A 15,781-nucleotide genomic window follows, 5' to 3' on the forward strand; every position below is an offset into this window, starting at 1 on the left:
ACACATTTTCGGAGATGGGCGTGGACTCAGACTGGGTTACTAGCTAGGAAACAATAAGCTAAACATGACAGAAGTGACTCCGAGATAAGGGAGCTTCTGAATTAGCCTGGGGTGCTGGCGAGTGTGTGCCAAATAAACCAGGCAATCTTCCGTTGCTTTTAAAAATGCATATGCATTCATAATATCTCTTAAACGGTATTAAATGTGATCATCTTAAGTCAGTTTGTATGATTGGACTGTGTCCAATTGCATGGACTTGGAAGCCATGCTTCTTCCTCTGGCCAATTAAAGGGAATGAAAAGAGGTGCTAAATAACATCTCCCCAGGAATGAGTGAAGGCTGTGCAGAATAGCACAGCATAGAAGACTAGTAACTGCATATCTACTGCCACAGTTAATGTTTTTTTCCTAAAGGATCTGACTCATAAAAGTGTCTTCAGAAATAAAATACATTTTTCTAAAGACTCATAAATATTACCTAACAGTGTGTAGCCTCCTCATCTCTATGTGACTATCTCCAAGGAATAAGTAGTTAAAAGGGGGAGACAAAGAAAACCTTCAAATACAAAATGTTTTCAGCCTGTGTGATGCTTAGCTCTGCCAGCTGACCACAACCTAGGCTCACTGGAGAGGAGTCTCAGTGAGAGACTCCCTAGACCAGTGGTTCTCAACCTACCTAACACTGTGCCCCTTTAATAATACAGCTCCTCGTGTTGTGGTGACACCCCCCCCAACCATAACATGATTTCCGTTGCTACTTCATAACTGTAATTGTGCTACTGTTGTGAATCATCATGTAACTATCTGATATGCAGCATATCCAATATATGACTCCAAAGTGGGAGGGACAAGACCCACAGGTTGAGAACCACTGGCTTATATCATGTTTGCCTGGGAGTGAGCATGTGTATGAATGATTATCTTGTTGATGTTAGTTGACAAGGGAAGTCCCAGCATCATCCCCAGACAGGGTGTCCCCAGCTGCACAGGAGCAGAGAGTGAGCAGAGCATCCGGGGTAAGGTATACGTGTGTTCTTTCTCTGCCCTTGGATTCCTTGAGTTCCTGCCTTTTCTTCCCTTGCAATGAGGGGCTGCTACTGGCTATGTGAGCCAAATAAGTCCTTTTCTCACCCAAGTTCCTCCCTGTTAGGGTATGCTATCACAGCAACAGAAATGAACCTGGAAAACGTGTTAATTACGTCCCGGACTTTCCCAGGGATGGTTAGATAGCTGGGAATGGTGGAGTCCCATAATTGGCAAGAACAGGAAGTTCTTGGGATTCTCCTCCCTTCTGGAAGATGATCTTCATTTGGGTGAGTGTAAGCAGTTACAGACATGTCCCTGAGTACTGGTGGGCTTAACCATACTAATCAGTGCCTTCTCCCATTTTCTGTGGCTGTCCCTGCCCTCAGGTGACAAACCATCCCTGGTGTCTGTGTAGCTTCAGATGCCACCATGAGTGTCAACATGGCTGACAATGAAGGCAATTTTGCTATATGTCCCAATCCGGGATTTTAACTTTCGTTTGCAGTCCTTTGGCCCAGATACAAAAATGAGTCTCCTTGGGCAGCTGGTGTCTTTAAAGGGGCAGTCACCACACTGTACTGACATTCACTGCCCCTTTCTGGTCCTGGCACTTTGTTTCTGGGACTCTATTCCAACTTAGATTTTGTCCATCAAGATACCCAAACATAATTGCATTTTCATCAAGGTTCAAAGCTAAATTTCCATTACAATTCTATTAACACCAATTGTAAATAATTGGCATCCTCAGTAAACTACAACAGAAAAATATAATAAAATATGATGAGTTTTTAAAACACTGAGATTTTAAATGTTGCAAATATATAAAAACAGAAATGAGAACAGATTCACTCTGATGTCAGTGATCATGGTGTGTGTGTGTGTGTGTGTGTGTGTGTGTGTGTGTGTGTGTGTGTGCGCGCGTGTACTGATTGCAGAATCATTGCTAGGAGAGTAGTGCTCTGCTAACAAGGCATTACATTGTTGCACATGGTGTGTGTGTGTGTGTGTGTGTGCGTGTGTGCGCGTGTACTGATTGCAGAATCATTGCTAGGAGAGTAGCGCTCTGCTAACAAGGCATTACATTTTTGCACGGCACACTTTAAAGCCATCATCTAGTAATGTCACATGATACACATAGCTATGGTAAGTGTATGTGAAAAACAATAAAGTATTAGGATATACACTCTCCCAAAATTATGGTGTGAAGAGAAATATATATAGTAACTTACTAACACTTTGAATGTGTTTACCTTTTATTTGTTTTTAAATTAATTTTGTGTGTGGGTGTGGCACTGCACACGTGTGGAGGTCTGAGAACAAGCTGCAGGGTTGTTTCTCACACACCAGGGATGGAGGACCACCTCCAACACTGCTAATGGTTACTTCACGGCCACTTTTTAGTATTGCCCCGTCAGCAAGAGCCTGTCTCAGTGTTTCTGTTACTGTGAGAAAGTGCCGAGACTAGAAGCAACTTGGGGAGCAGAGAGCTTGCCTCATCTTAGAGCTCTCAGATTCGGTGTTGGACTCTGGGGCCACCTTGTCCTCTCCCTCGAGTTCTAGCCCTTCGCTGTCCGTCGTGTTGAAGTTCAGTCCCTCACTGTCCACTGTGTTGAAGTTCACTCCTTCTCTGTCCACTGTGTTGAAGTTCACTCCTTCTCTGTCCACGGTGTTGAAGTTCACTCCTTCACTGTCTGTCGTGTTGAAGTTCACTCCTTCTCTGTCCACTGTGTTGAAGTCCACTCCTTCTCTGTCTGTCATTTTGAAGTTCACTGCAGCCAGGTCCTGCTGTAGCCAGAGCTTATCTTCCAAAATGCAGCCTCCTGTGCCTGCATCTCACTGGGACCTCATTCTAGTTCCCACACCCGGATACACCTTGGCTGCAGTCATGGGGAAAAGATGAAACCATCCCTGGATTTTGATATGGTGGAGGCCAGAAGAGGTAGGCTACTTGGGCTGCTCCAAAATATGAATGGACTAACTTTGCCATTGAAAAGTTGATTGTTGAAACAGCTAAGTGAATTACCTGTTTCTTCCATAGGACATCTATATCTATATCTATATCTATATATCCTGCTTAAGGGATTGACTCATAATTACTCATCAGCACACTTTGAGGACACAGGATTCATGCTAGAAAAAGTTCAGTGTCATTATTTAAACTGACATCCACACCCTCCAGTTGGCAAAAACTAATTATTTCCTAAATAAGAACATATATACTATGTCTGAAATGCTAACATTTGAACAATGTGCATTAAATTAAATTATTTCCTTTAGTTGAAGAAATGGTCCTAGTGACAATCTCTGCTGAAATTTCTCGCACTGGATACTGCACGGAAAATAGGTTCCTAGGTTGACCCTTGAACTACTCGTAAAGGAATAGTGTGTGGCCTCACCTTGGTTCTAGTGCTTATCCTGTCATGACTAGATGTGCGATGACAACTTTCCCCAGCTTATGATCACACCCTGGGATAGAATAATCTAAGTTACAAGTTTCTGTTACCATTAGACTTTCAAAGCCAAGGTGTCTTCTTTTGTAATCTCCTGATTCCTGGGCAGCCATCAACGGTGGTGGAAAATGGGAACAGACATGGATTAGATGGGGGGGGGAGGGGGAGCTGAGATAGTCAGAGGTGACAAGGGACCGTGGCTCCTGCCACCAGCTGAAGGGCCAATGCTCAGTTGTCAGTCTTCTTTCATACCAGCAGGGTCCTTCCTTTCAAGGCTGTGAGAAGAAAAGCCAGCACACCCCGACCATTAATGTTTGAGACAGCAGGTGTTGAGGTCTTCATTCCATGCTGAGAAGTGTTTCCCTCCATGGAGCCTGGAAACTCTTTGGTGAGTCTTAATTGTCACTTTTCTCTGGAAGGGCTTGAGACCAGCATGCCAGCACGCTGACAAATGGAGTATTTGTTCCTCTAGTTTCCCATGAAGTAGCTCTTTATGTGTCTCCAAGGCAGCTCCAACTGCAATGCCTCACAAGCAAATTAGAAGCACAGAATCGGGAAAGAATGAAGAGCCAGTTGGACTCAAGTGATCAACGGACCGAGAATAAACTTGAGCTAGAACAAGATAGACTAGGGATTTTAATTTCCACTGAAGACAGGTGGAAGACAATTCAATTTTGCTTCTTAAAAATACAGTCTGCCCCAAATATACACATCACAGTGAAATGGTTAGTCTCCCTGGTGAGTACAGAAGTTAAGGGAAAGAAAGCTTGCATTTGAAATCCTGTAGTTCTAGCAGAGACTAGCCTGACCACTTGTATAGGCTAACAACTCTATAGAAAATGTATTTTAATTGTCATTTTTCTAGTAGTTTAATTTATAATGCAAATTAAAGCTATATTCTATGACGTTGCTACTCATTGTCCAAGATTCATGTGATAGAGAGTGAATTCCCAAAATTTAATATTCTGTCCAAAGCTTTTCAAGCCAATCTTACAGCATTTTCAGACCAGGTTACTGACTTTCACAAGCTCACTCTTTTGGCCAGCTTTATAAACATGTGATATCCAGGAAGTTCCTGGGCAGTCTAGGATGTACCTGTTTATATCTGTCTGTACATGGGGGGAGGCTACACACTTTATTGGGCATTTATGTATTAGGCACCACCAGGAGCTGTGTAAATGCCAACATTTAACCATCCCAAGAATCCAAGGGAGCAGACTGTGTTAATTTCATGTTACATATAAGGAAACTGTCTCTTAGCCATGCCAAGTAATGCACTGAAGGTGGGTGGCACTTGTCATAAGTGAGGGTGGTCTATAAAGTTCACCCATCTTTTACTGATGCCCCAACCAAATATCAAGCTGGAGGATTGTCTGAGCTCAGACTTAGCTGGCCATTTACCTGCTAGTTGGCTAATACAGATTTTCCTTATTTCCTTTTGATGCTGCATTAGTTACACATATATATCATATCAATTTATCTAAAATGTAGACCTTTCAACATCACAGTTTGACATAGGGTATGATATAGGATGACAATATCAACAGCACAGGTTTAGTTAAGGTCTTCCCAAGGTTCTCTGTGGAGGTCTATTTGGTAGTTTTCTATGGTGTTTACTATAGATGATCCACGGAGGCCCATTTGGTAGTTTTCTATGGTGTTTATCCCTGGAGGTCCATTTGGTAGTTTTCTATGGTGTTTACTATAGATGATCCACGGAGGCCCATTTGGTAGTTTTCTATGGTGTTTACTATAGATGATCTGCAAAGGCTTGCAGGCAGCCTTTAAGGCCTCATCATGCCAAGATCTGCTACTTCAGGTCCATCCTGGACTCAATCTGGTTTTCTTATTTACATCTGAGTTAGAGTCCAACAATGCACCAGGAATGACTTAGCCTAATGACTAAGTACGATTCTGGGGAAATGGAACAGTAGCTAGTTTCAAATGCTCTGTGCCTGGGGATATTGTATACAGTCAGTAACTTGGGAGAATGCGATAAGCCATGATGGTGTTTTTCCTTGGGTTTGTTCTGAGTTACCATTGTTGGTAGTAACTATAGTAACCTTAGATGAAATATAGTTTTTTTAAAGAATATACTCTTTTAAAATTATTATTATTATTATTTTATGTGTATAGATGTTTTTTCTACATGTGTGCCTATGTACCATGTGTATGTCTGGTACCTACAGAGACCAGAAGAGGATATCAGATGTCCTAGGACTGAAGTTGCAGTTAAGAACCTTCATGCGGGTAAGAGGAATTGAACCTAGGCCCTATGGAAAAATGGCCACTGCTCTTAATTCCTACTATTTCTATAGCCTGGAAGTACAGTTTTAGGCCAAGTGTATAGTGTGTTTGGAATATGGAAATGTGCATAAAATTCCCTTTCTGATATTTTTTACTCTTTATTAATAAGATGTTTGTTAAGGGAAACTATGGGAAACTGTTTCCTAATGAGAATTAATAATAGGCAGCAAATTCTTTCCTGGACTCCTTCCACAGCATGTAATTTCCCAGGAACTGAAAGCCTGCCATAGGAGGGTCCCCCTCACGGGAAGTCCTCAGTTTGGACTCCATGGACAATGTTAAAAATACAGCATGACTATCACCATTGTTGTTTTCTTAAAATACCACTTCAAAGAGAAAGGAAATTGATTGTATATATTTATCCCATGTTTGAATGCATGATTATAACTCAATCTAAAATTATTCAAAGTTAGACATTAAATAGACATTCAAAATGAACCATTATGCTCCATCCTAGCATTACAGCTTTTCCTTAATTGAATGCATTCACAAATAATCACTCATTTGCAGCATTTTGGTGGCCCTCAGCGGTTTTATTGTTGGTGTGTTCTCAGACACCCAGATTTCCAGACAGATTCTCTTTTTACTAACTATGTTTAACCTGAACTTGAGTCTGGAAAATGAGCTAGTGATTGCCCCCTTCATTCATCTTTAATTTGTTTATGTTTACTGTCACCAGAGGCATCTGTGTCTTTAAGGATAGTCACTCTCAGCTGGTTATTTTCTACAGTACCTGGTGCCCTGCAGTGCTGTTCCAGCCTGAACTGAAAACAGTCAGGTCTGCACTACAGCCTTGTGTGAAAGGACACAGCAGGGATTTTACACAATGCCACCCAGCAAAGCTCTGCAAATCCTTCCCAGACACAGAGTTCTTCAAATCTCTATCTATTTCAGACAGCTTCTCCAACCCCATGCCTACCTCATGTCACTAGTATGGTTTCTCTGCGTCTCTGGTTTTCCTCTAAGTAGTTCCTTACCAGTCCTGATGGTACACAGAGCAGGCTTCCTCAGGAATCAAAGCGAGCTCAGAGAGAAGGCAATGTGAGTTAACAAGCTAAGAGAGGGTGAAGGTAAAAAGAAATCGGAGAGGGTAAACAGAGAAAGCACTGACTACCCCCAGAAAGTCAGGGGTCACCTGCACGGTGCTGAAGAGCAGTGCCTTGTTGCTTTTCCTGAGAAGTCAGCAGCCATCCATGTATCCCAGAGGGAGCAAAGGCAACGATTCTGCCCAAGTCTAGTTTAGTGAACCAAAGTTTGCTCTGGCTAAGTTCAAGTGACCAGTTTCTTCTAACAGTATGGTGACTCTGAGACACCTGCCTCAGAGTCACCCAAGTGTGGGTAGTGACCCACAGAAGCTGCATCTCCTGAGTTCTCTGCACAATTTTCAGACAGCTCTGCTGGTCAGAGCTTGAAAGAAAATGGTCCCCATGAGCTCATAGGGAGTGGCACTATCAGGAGGTGTGGTTTTGTTGGAGTAGGTGTGGCCTTTTTGGAGGAAGTGTGTCACTATGGGGGTGGGCTTTGAGGTCTTACACATGCTGAAGCTAAACTCGGTGTTTCAGTTCACTTCCTGTCACCTGAACAAGATGTAGAGCTCTCAGCTACCTCTCCATCACTGTGTCTGCCTGCACTCTGCCATGCCCTGCTGTGATGATGAGGACTGAACCTCTGAAGTGTAAGCCATGCCAATTAAATGTTTTCATTTATAAGAGTTGTGGTAGTCACGGTGTCTCTTCACAGCAATAGAAACCCTAACTGAGGCAAGGTTCCTACCGCTTCTATAACCTTGGGGAGGGACGTTGTGACTCTTGTAACTTTTAGGAGCGCCCTGAATTATCTACCTTTGAGTCTCACGTGTCTTCCCTCCCTCCTGGAGGGAGTCCCTCACCAATAAACAGCAAACCCTTTCCAGCCCTGCTACCCTCTCAGAACACCCTTTGGGAACATTAACAAGCCTGTTCAAACTTGGCATGTGTTGACTCAGAATCAAATGGGCAAATGTGTGGGCATCGTGTGTTTTCACTTTCCGTGGCTACTGATGGTTATTCTTGTCACCTCGAAGGTGTCTTTCTCCTAGGAGATAGGTCTGGGTGAGCCTGTGAGAGTGTTTCCACACTAGTTTAACTGAGGTGGGATGGCCCAACCTGCATGTGGGTGGCATCATTCCAGTGGCTGGGGTCCTGAAGAGAATAAAAAGGAGAAAGACCCTGGAGCATCACATGGCTCTCTCTACTTCCTGACTGCCTCAGGCATCTGCTGCTGTAACTAGAGCCACTCTCGCTATGAAGCCTTCCTGGTCACGATGGATTGTACCCTTAATCTGTGGCCGGAATAAATGCTTCCTTCCTCAACGTGACTTTGTCAGGTACGTTGTTTCAGCCGCGGGGGAAAGTGGCCAGTGATGCGGGGTATGGGCAGATTCTGCAGACTCCAGGACCACAAATTGTACTTTACCAAGTTTAGCCGCCACACTAAAGTTGCATATCAGAAAGTATCTAACACCCCATTGCTTCATGCAGATGCTTGCCATTTAGCAAGACAAAATCCACATAATAAGCCACTGTGGCAGGGTGTGGAATTGTCAAGGCCACCCAAACCTCTGTGTGTGTGCTCATCCCCGTAGGACTAGAGACAGACGCAGCTCTGGAGAAAAAAAATGCAAAGTTATACTGCTGGCCATGCTGAGAAGGAAGCACGCCACTAACAGTCCTTGCAAATCACTCTGGAGGAAACAACACCTGTCCTGTTAATGATTGCTGTCTCATGCCTAGGGCCATGTGTACATAGACATACAAGCTAGGTGGGGTTGCATACTGCTAAACTTCCAGCAGCTGGGCGGTTGAGGCAGGCGGGTCAGCGGTATGAGGCCACTGAGCTATGTTATGAGTTTCAAGGAAGCCAGGAACAAAACAGAAATGCCCTCTGTCAAAATACAAGCAAGCAAGCATACAAGCACTATATCTACAAAGCCACTGTAATGAGAGCCACAATCTCATATTTCAATGTATTCTCCCAGATCCACAAACACTGTGCCCAGTTGGTACCAGGAGTAGGGTATTTCTGTGGCAGGCCTGGCCATGCTGCTTGTGCATGGAATGTGAACTTTTAGACTTTGGATTAGGAAAACAATTGAAAATTCTTAATGGGCCATACAAGTAGGAGCATAGAAAACTACTGCTAAGGGTGATATGGACTGTTAGAGATCAGTTCAGGAGTTTCCATGGGAGAAGAATACTATTGGCTGGCCTAGGGGCCATTCTTATAATAGTTTGGTGAAGAATGTGACTGAGTTTTGCCCTTGCCCTAAAAGTCTGCCTGAGGCTAAACTGGAGAGTTTTGGACTAATGTCCTTGGCAGAGGAGACTTCAAGACAACCCAGTATTCACTGTGCCATGTGGTTGTTAGCAACCACTCTTACTCAGACCTCCAATGAAAAGGATCAAACTGGACAGAGAAAAATGCAAAATGGACTGTGGTGATATCTTGCTCATACAAATAAAGCCTGTCTGAAGGTCAGAGGATGGAGCTTGCCACTAGCTGACCATAGAGGTCTGGAGGTCTGTGCAGACAGACAGGAAGAGAGATGGCTGGGTGGAGAAAGGGTACAATCAGGCAGAAACAGGAACTCTTTCTCTTTTCCTCTGGGAAGCTAATGAGGTGAAGGTGGCTTTGGCTTGCTTCTTCCCTCTGATCTCTCAGCATTTTCCTCTGTATCCGACTCTGGCTTTTTATTATTTAAACCAATTAAGAACTCCATTTACAATGTACATTTTGAAGAGAAAAGGTGGTGTTGGAACCAAGGCTTGTGCTCAGAGAGATAAAACATTGAATGAAAAGCCTGATGTTAAATGGAATAAAAGGAGTGGTAGCCTCAGGGTAAGATCCCACCTGGCTAGTACTGTAATCTGTTAAAGGAAAAGGCCAGAGTTATTTCCTTAGCATAAACGACAAAAGAAAGTTTATGCAACTATAATTAAAATGGGGGGTGCAGATTACATCCCCAGCAGGCAGAAGAATTGGCAGCTTCAGCCACATGGGACTGGCTTGAGCGTCAAGAGTGATGCAGGAAAAGGGTTGTGGAATCTTCCTCCACGGTTAAAGGAAGCCACAGAGGCCGAGCATGTGGCAAAGGAGGCCCAGAGAGGACATTGGGTGAAGCTGTGATGGAGAAGCCTGAGTTGCATTGGAGGCCCAACATGTTGGAGACACTAGAGTCATGGGACACTTAACCAAAAAATGCTGCAAAGTGGAACCAACTCAGAGAGAGGCAAGCGTGCTGCAGTGGGAAGAGCCGTTCAATAAATCCTTTAACATCAGACATAGAGATGCAGAATTCGGAGTTTGCCCAGCTGGTTTCCAGTCTTGCTCTGGTCTGGTATTTCCCCACTAGTCTCCCTTTCTTTCATATTTGAATGGTAATATATAATCTGTGCCTCGGCATGTTAGAAGCATGTGATCTGCTTTTTGATTGATGTTACCAGGGGGTCACTGTTAAAAGAGGAGACTTTGAGCTTTTAAAGTGTTGAGGCTGAAAGACTATGCACCGAATACATTTTGCATTATGCTTTAGCTACAGGTCTATGGGGGCCAGGGAGTAGAAGGGGATGGTGTGAATGAGAACGAACTATCCACAGAGGTTCACAGACTTGAACGCTCAGTTACCAGAGAGTAGAACAGTCTGAGAAAGATTAGGAAGTATATGCCCTTGTTGGAGGATGTGAGTCGTTGCGAGGGGCCTTGGAGGTTTACAAAGTCCATGCCAGGCCCACTGTCTCATGGCTGATGCCTGAAAATGGGGGTGGAAAACTCTTACCTACTGCTCTCAAACCATGCCTGTCTGCTTCCCGCTATGATGATAATACACTAGCCTTCTGAAACTGTAAGCCAGCCCCCAATTACATGCAACCTTCTATAAGAGTTGCCTTGGCCATGGCGTCTCTTCACAGCGATAGAACAATGACTAGGACACCACCAAATGCGGGCACTGTGCCGGAGTCTGTCTGCACCTCCTGCTGGGGACACTGGCCTGCCTCTGGCTCCCCCAGCAGGGCAACTCCAGACGGTATCACACTCCTAATATGAAGCAACCCTCAGGATATACTGGTTAGCCAGCCACTGTTTTTCTTAACCGCAGCTTTCCCTGCTATTCATAGTGTTTTTAAATCACATTCTCCTTTTGTCACATTCACTTACTGGAACAGCTAGACCATCATCCACAGCGTCATGTGCTCTTCATTGTCACGTGGGAATAAATGTTACTGTGACTACAGAAGTTGTCCCAAAAAAATGGAAAAAGTGAGTTTGTCCTCTCAAATCTAATGAGACGAAACACAACCCCAAAGATACTTGGTTTTTGAAACTTTTGCAGTAAAAGTTGAGAAATGCCATTAAAAAAAATGCAACGTAGTTCTGAAACATCCATTTCCCATGAGACTTTCTGGAGGACACACCATGAAAGGAACTGCCTAGAATCAGACAAGGAGGCTCCTTGGACCAACTCAGTGCTCATAAGGAGGTCCTCTGAATCCAACTGTCCTGGTTTAGCATTCCACACTCTGGATAAATGCCTTTCTGCCCTCTGCCTCCCCTTCCTACCCCCACCATTTCAAATGATCACTGTACATTTGCCTAATGAATGGTGCTTTTGAGGTTTGCTGAAGTCATTTGCTTGAATCTGGAACGGGGGGGGCAATCTTCCTCTTTTACTCAGTGAGACTGTTGTAGGCTACCAACAAGAAGCAACCCATAGAGCTGATGGTAGCTCAGGTGGCCCAGTGCTTCCTGGTGTGCACACAGTTGAAAGTAAAATTTTCTATAAGCAGTTTCTATAAACTCCCACATTTCATAGTAGGAACTATTGTTCCTTGGGTAATTGTGGTGGTTTGGCCAAGTTTTCAAATCATAATACTCAAGTTTCTTGTCTGTCTCTAACCTTAAATTGTGTGTGGTTTTACTCAGACTTCTAAGGCCAGGATCCAGGGCTGAGGTTAATGGTGCAGTACAGCCATTCATATGTAGATGGATGGCTTCTCTGGCAGTGTCATGGTGTGGAATGCTGGGACAGGATCCTGGGATGAACCTGACAGCTGAGGGTTTAAGGAGCATAGGACTCTTGTGGTCTGGTGGGAGTTTAACAGACTTCATGGGTGGTCCAGACAGTGGAGGAAGGCCATCAGGTGTCACTACGGCAGCTGGACAAAGGGGCAGCTGTGTCTTGACACTGACTGTGGCCTCTGCAGGGGAGAGGTGGGAAGGGCGGAGAAGATGGAGGAGGCTCTGACTTCAGTGAGGCTTTGATGTGCTTCCCTGTGTGTGCCGCTGACTCCCCTCTCCACACTCATGGACTTGTCACTCGGTGTTTTTCTTTCATTTGCAAGCCACAAGCATGGGAAGGGATGTTAGGATCTCTGATGGCATCGAGACAGCGAGTTTAATACACTTCATAATGGCAGGTACAAGGGATGGGTTAAATATCTGTAGAGGTTAGATGCCACAGATACTCCGAACAAATGAGGGTGCCCGAAGACCTTCACTATTTAGATAATGGTTCTGGGCCTTTGACGTGTGTGTGTGTGTGTGTGTGTGTCTGTGTCTGAGAGGTAAGTGGTACAGGTGCACACACATGTCTATGCATATGTGTGTTTGCATATTATATGGGTGTGCTTGTGTAGGGAATAAGTATGTACAGGTGCTCACATATGTGAGCATGTATATATGTGCATGTATATATGTTTACATGTATGGAGATTAATGCCTTTAGGTGCACACATGCCTGTGCATTTATTTGTGTGGAAGACAGAGATTGACACTCTTCCTTGATCATTTTCCACCTTATCTGTTAAGGCAAACTCTCTCATTTGAGCTCACAGCTCACTGCTTCTGCTTGTCTAGCTAACTGCCCTGCCTCGGGGCTCCTATGCCTCCATTTCCCTGTGTCTGAGATTACAGTCATGCTGCCATGCTTACCCAGAGTTTATTGGGCGCTGGGGATCTGAACTCTGATCCTCATATTTGAGTGGCAAGAGCTTTTATTCCCTGTTCCATCTGCCAGCTGTCTAGATCCTTTCAAGAGTGTACAGCTCAGCGTGATCCACTGAAGCACTAGAGGAATCGCAACATCTCATTGGTAGCAGCCAATCCAAATTTCCTGTAATAAACATGCACAATAGCATTTAGTGGATCTGCTTCCCAGGTTTGCAGTGTGATGGTGAGTGTCTCAACCGCTTGCTGGTTCATGGAGCTAAACGTTGCCTGAGACGATGCTGTTAGCCTCTCCTAGACTTCTCCATGTTTTGGTTACCAGCATCTTCTGTGTTTGGCAGCTCCTGCAGTACTCCACACACCCATAGAAGCATTAGAAATGCCCATAGTGTGATGCTTTCCCTCATCAAAATTCCGTTCAAATTAAAACCAGGGATGTAGTTTTTTCCTTCCCAAAATTAACTTTGCAACTGTGTTATCCAGATGTGGGATGCCTTTGACAGTTGTTTATGGATTGTACACAAGTACGGCTTTGGAAAACAGACCCTCGCTTTGGTGGTTGACAGTCAGTGCACTTGGATAGATGTTTCTGCGGCATTTACTGGAAATCTGAACATCACACTGACTCAGAGGATGGATTTGTTCGGTTCTTGGCCAACTGTTGCCCTGCTATTCACCCTCTGACACACATACAGAGCAATATTTCTCATATCTTGGCTTTGTATTATGTTCAACTAAGATGCTCAGGGGAGTATTGAGGCATTTCAAATTACATTCCCTAAGAGCAGTGTGTTCAGGAGAGGTAACTGCAAATCTTTCCATGATTCTGAAATTTCTGTGATCACCTTGCAGGAAAGAGGGAAAATGTATGTTCCCCATGATTGCTTTTGCAGCAGTGAGTTTGTAGGCCACATCAATTGTCATTTAAAGTCTTCTTGTTATTTCTTTACTTTATGCCTCCAATGAGAGACAATACAAATTAATAATCAAATAGGACTCCACACTCCCCAGATCCACTTCAGAAAGCCAGGCTGAGTCTGTATCACTTGAAGAGAAATTCTAAGAGTGTTATGAGTGGGGATTTTACTACATTGGTGTTTTATTTAGTTTCCATTTAGTTTCCGCTGACTTAGATGAAATAGCCATTACAAAGTGTCATATGTAGAGTAACTAGAGAACATATATTTTCCCTCATGACTCTGGGCAATAGAGATCCAAGAGCAAGGTATCAGCAGTCTGTGCTCTTATGAAGGCTTCCTTCATGACTGTGGGGCTGAGGCCTTCAGAGTGACAGGGAACAGGCCAAGTTGCCACCTTCCTGTTTCTCCTTGTTGTGTCAGGAACCCCAGGCAGAGAGCCCAATCTCTACATCATGCTCAGGGTTAAGGTTCCATCCTGTGGGTTTGGTTGGGGGGCAGTGGCTGAGATCAGAGCAGTTTCGTCAGGATGTGAGATGCAATGCTTTCTCTCTTGCTTGTACACCCAGTCCTGACGTACTCTCCAGCCATAAGTGCTCATATATGTCTGGGGTATAGATATGATATAGACATAGATACAAATAGTTTAAATATGAGCTCTTGATTGTGTCACACAGTGACTCCTTGCCTTTGGAAATATTTGAACTGCAGATCACGCTGCTTAGTTATGCACCATTCCTTTGAAAGTCACCCAAACTTCTAGTTCTCACCGACTCATTCTTTCCTAGGTGTGTTAGCACACTAGAGGTTTACTGGGGCCTGGATGGAGTCTGGAGTAAATATGAATTAATCTAATGTGCTAGTTCCTATTTTTTAAATCACTCATATAGCAAAAAAATTACCCTAACAACTTCAAGTCTTAAATATTTGATTTCAACGGAATCAATTAGTTAATTCAGCAGATTTATATTTTCTGTTAATATAACCCCTCCCAGTATATTAAATGATCTTTGTTGCCATAACAAATGAGTCAACCTGGCTTTTTGCTATATTTGTAAATATAGCTCAAAATGAAACGAGCCACAGCCAGCAGATGGAAAGAAATGCAGGGCTCCCCCCATCATCCACCTTCATGATGGGGGGAGAGAGCCAACTCCCACAGGTTGTCCTCCTACCAACCCCGCCCTGCAAAAAGACCCCAAGTAAGTCCTAAACTTTGGGGTGACGCTTTAACGGTGGCGGTGGTGACAATGCGTGAGTGTAACCTGCCCTTTCATGTTCCTATGATGAACTCTCATATCAGGACAGCATGCTTCTGGGATGTAAGCTTCGTGGGGGCTCTTGCTCGCCAACGAGTTCCCAACACCTAGAATAAGGGCTGGCATTTCCAAAGGCCAGTGGAAAATGGATGGATCTATATTCTGTGAACACATTAGAGAAGGAGCTGATGAAGGGAATCCTCAAAGAAAAGAAGCGAGGGAGACAGCAGCTCTGATGGTGAGGGCTCTGCAACCCGAGGTGGCATTAAAGGAAAAGCTTGGCAGATAAAGCAAGGGTGAGTAACATGACTTGACATCGATTATAAGACATAGAAATATTCCTTCTTCTGGATGTGCTGGGTGGTGTGGTCTGGGCGTTTTCTGTGAAGGCAAATTGGTTTTTGTTTTAAAATGCATCTGTGTGGGTAAGTCAAGGATGGGAGGGAGAGGTTGCAAAAACAAAAGATGCTGGTTAAATGACAGGTGACATTTTCAGGAGTACGGTGGTCTATCTTGAAGAAAGCAGACGCAACCACCCTTTTCCAGTCGGACACCACTTGAACTATTAATTCACTTTGAAGAGGAAAAGAAACACTTTAGACTTAGAGTGGACTATAGATGTGTGGGGTCTATGTGTGCGTGCTTCCGTTTGGAGGTGTAAATGGCAGTGTCAGGAGCTGGAACAAGGCACTGACACCACTGATTGTGAGAAGCAATATAAGAGCAGGTGAGCAGGGCGAAGACAAGACAGGCAATCCCAGACAGCCAGGCAGACGCCTCGGGAGGCAGTCTAGGTGATGGAAGGACCGTGGCTGAGATGCCCTGGGAGAGAAGAAAGCCTT

Source organism: Mesocricetus auratus, unplaced genomic scaffold, assembly GCF_017639785.1.
Source record: "Mesocricetus auratus isolate SY011 unplaced genomic scaffold, BCM_Maur_2.0 Super-Scaffold_100676, whole genome shotgun sequence".
Taxonomy (NCBI): Eukaryota; Metazoa; Chordata; class Mammalia; order Rodentia; family Cricetidae; genus Mesocricetus; species Mesocricetus auratus.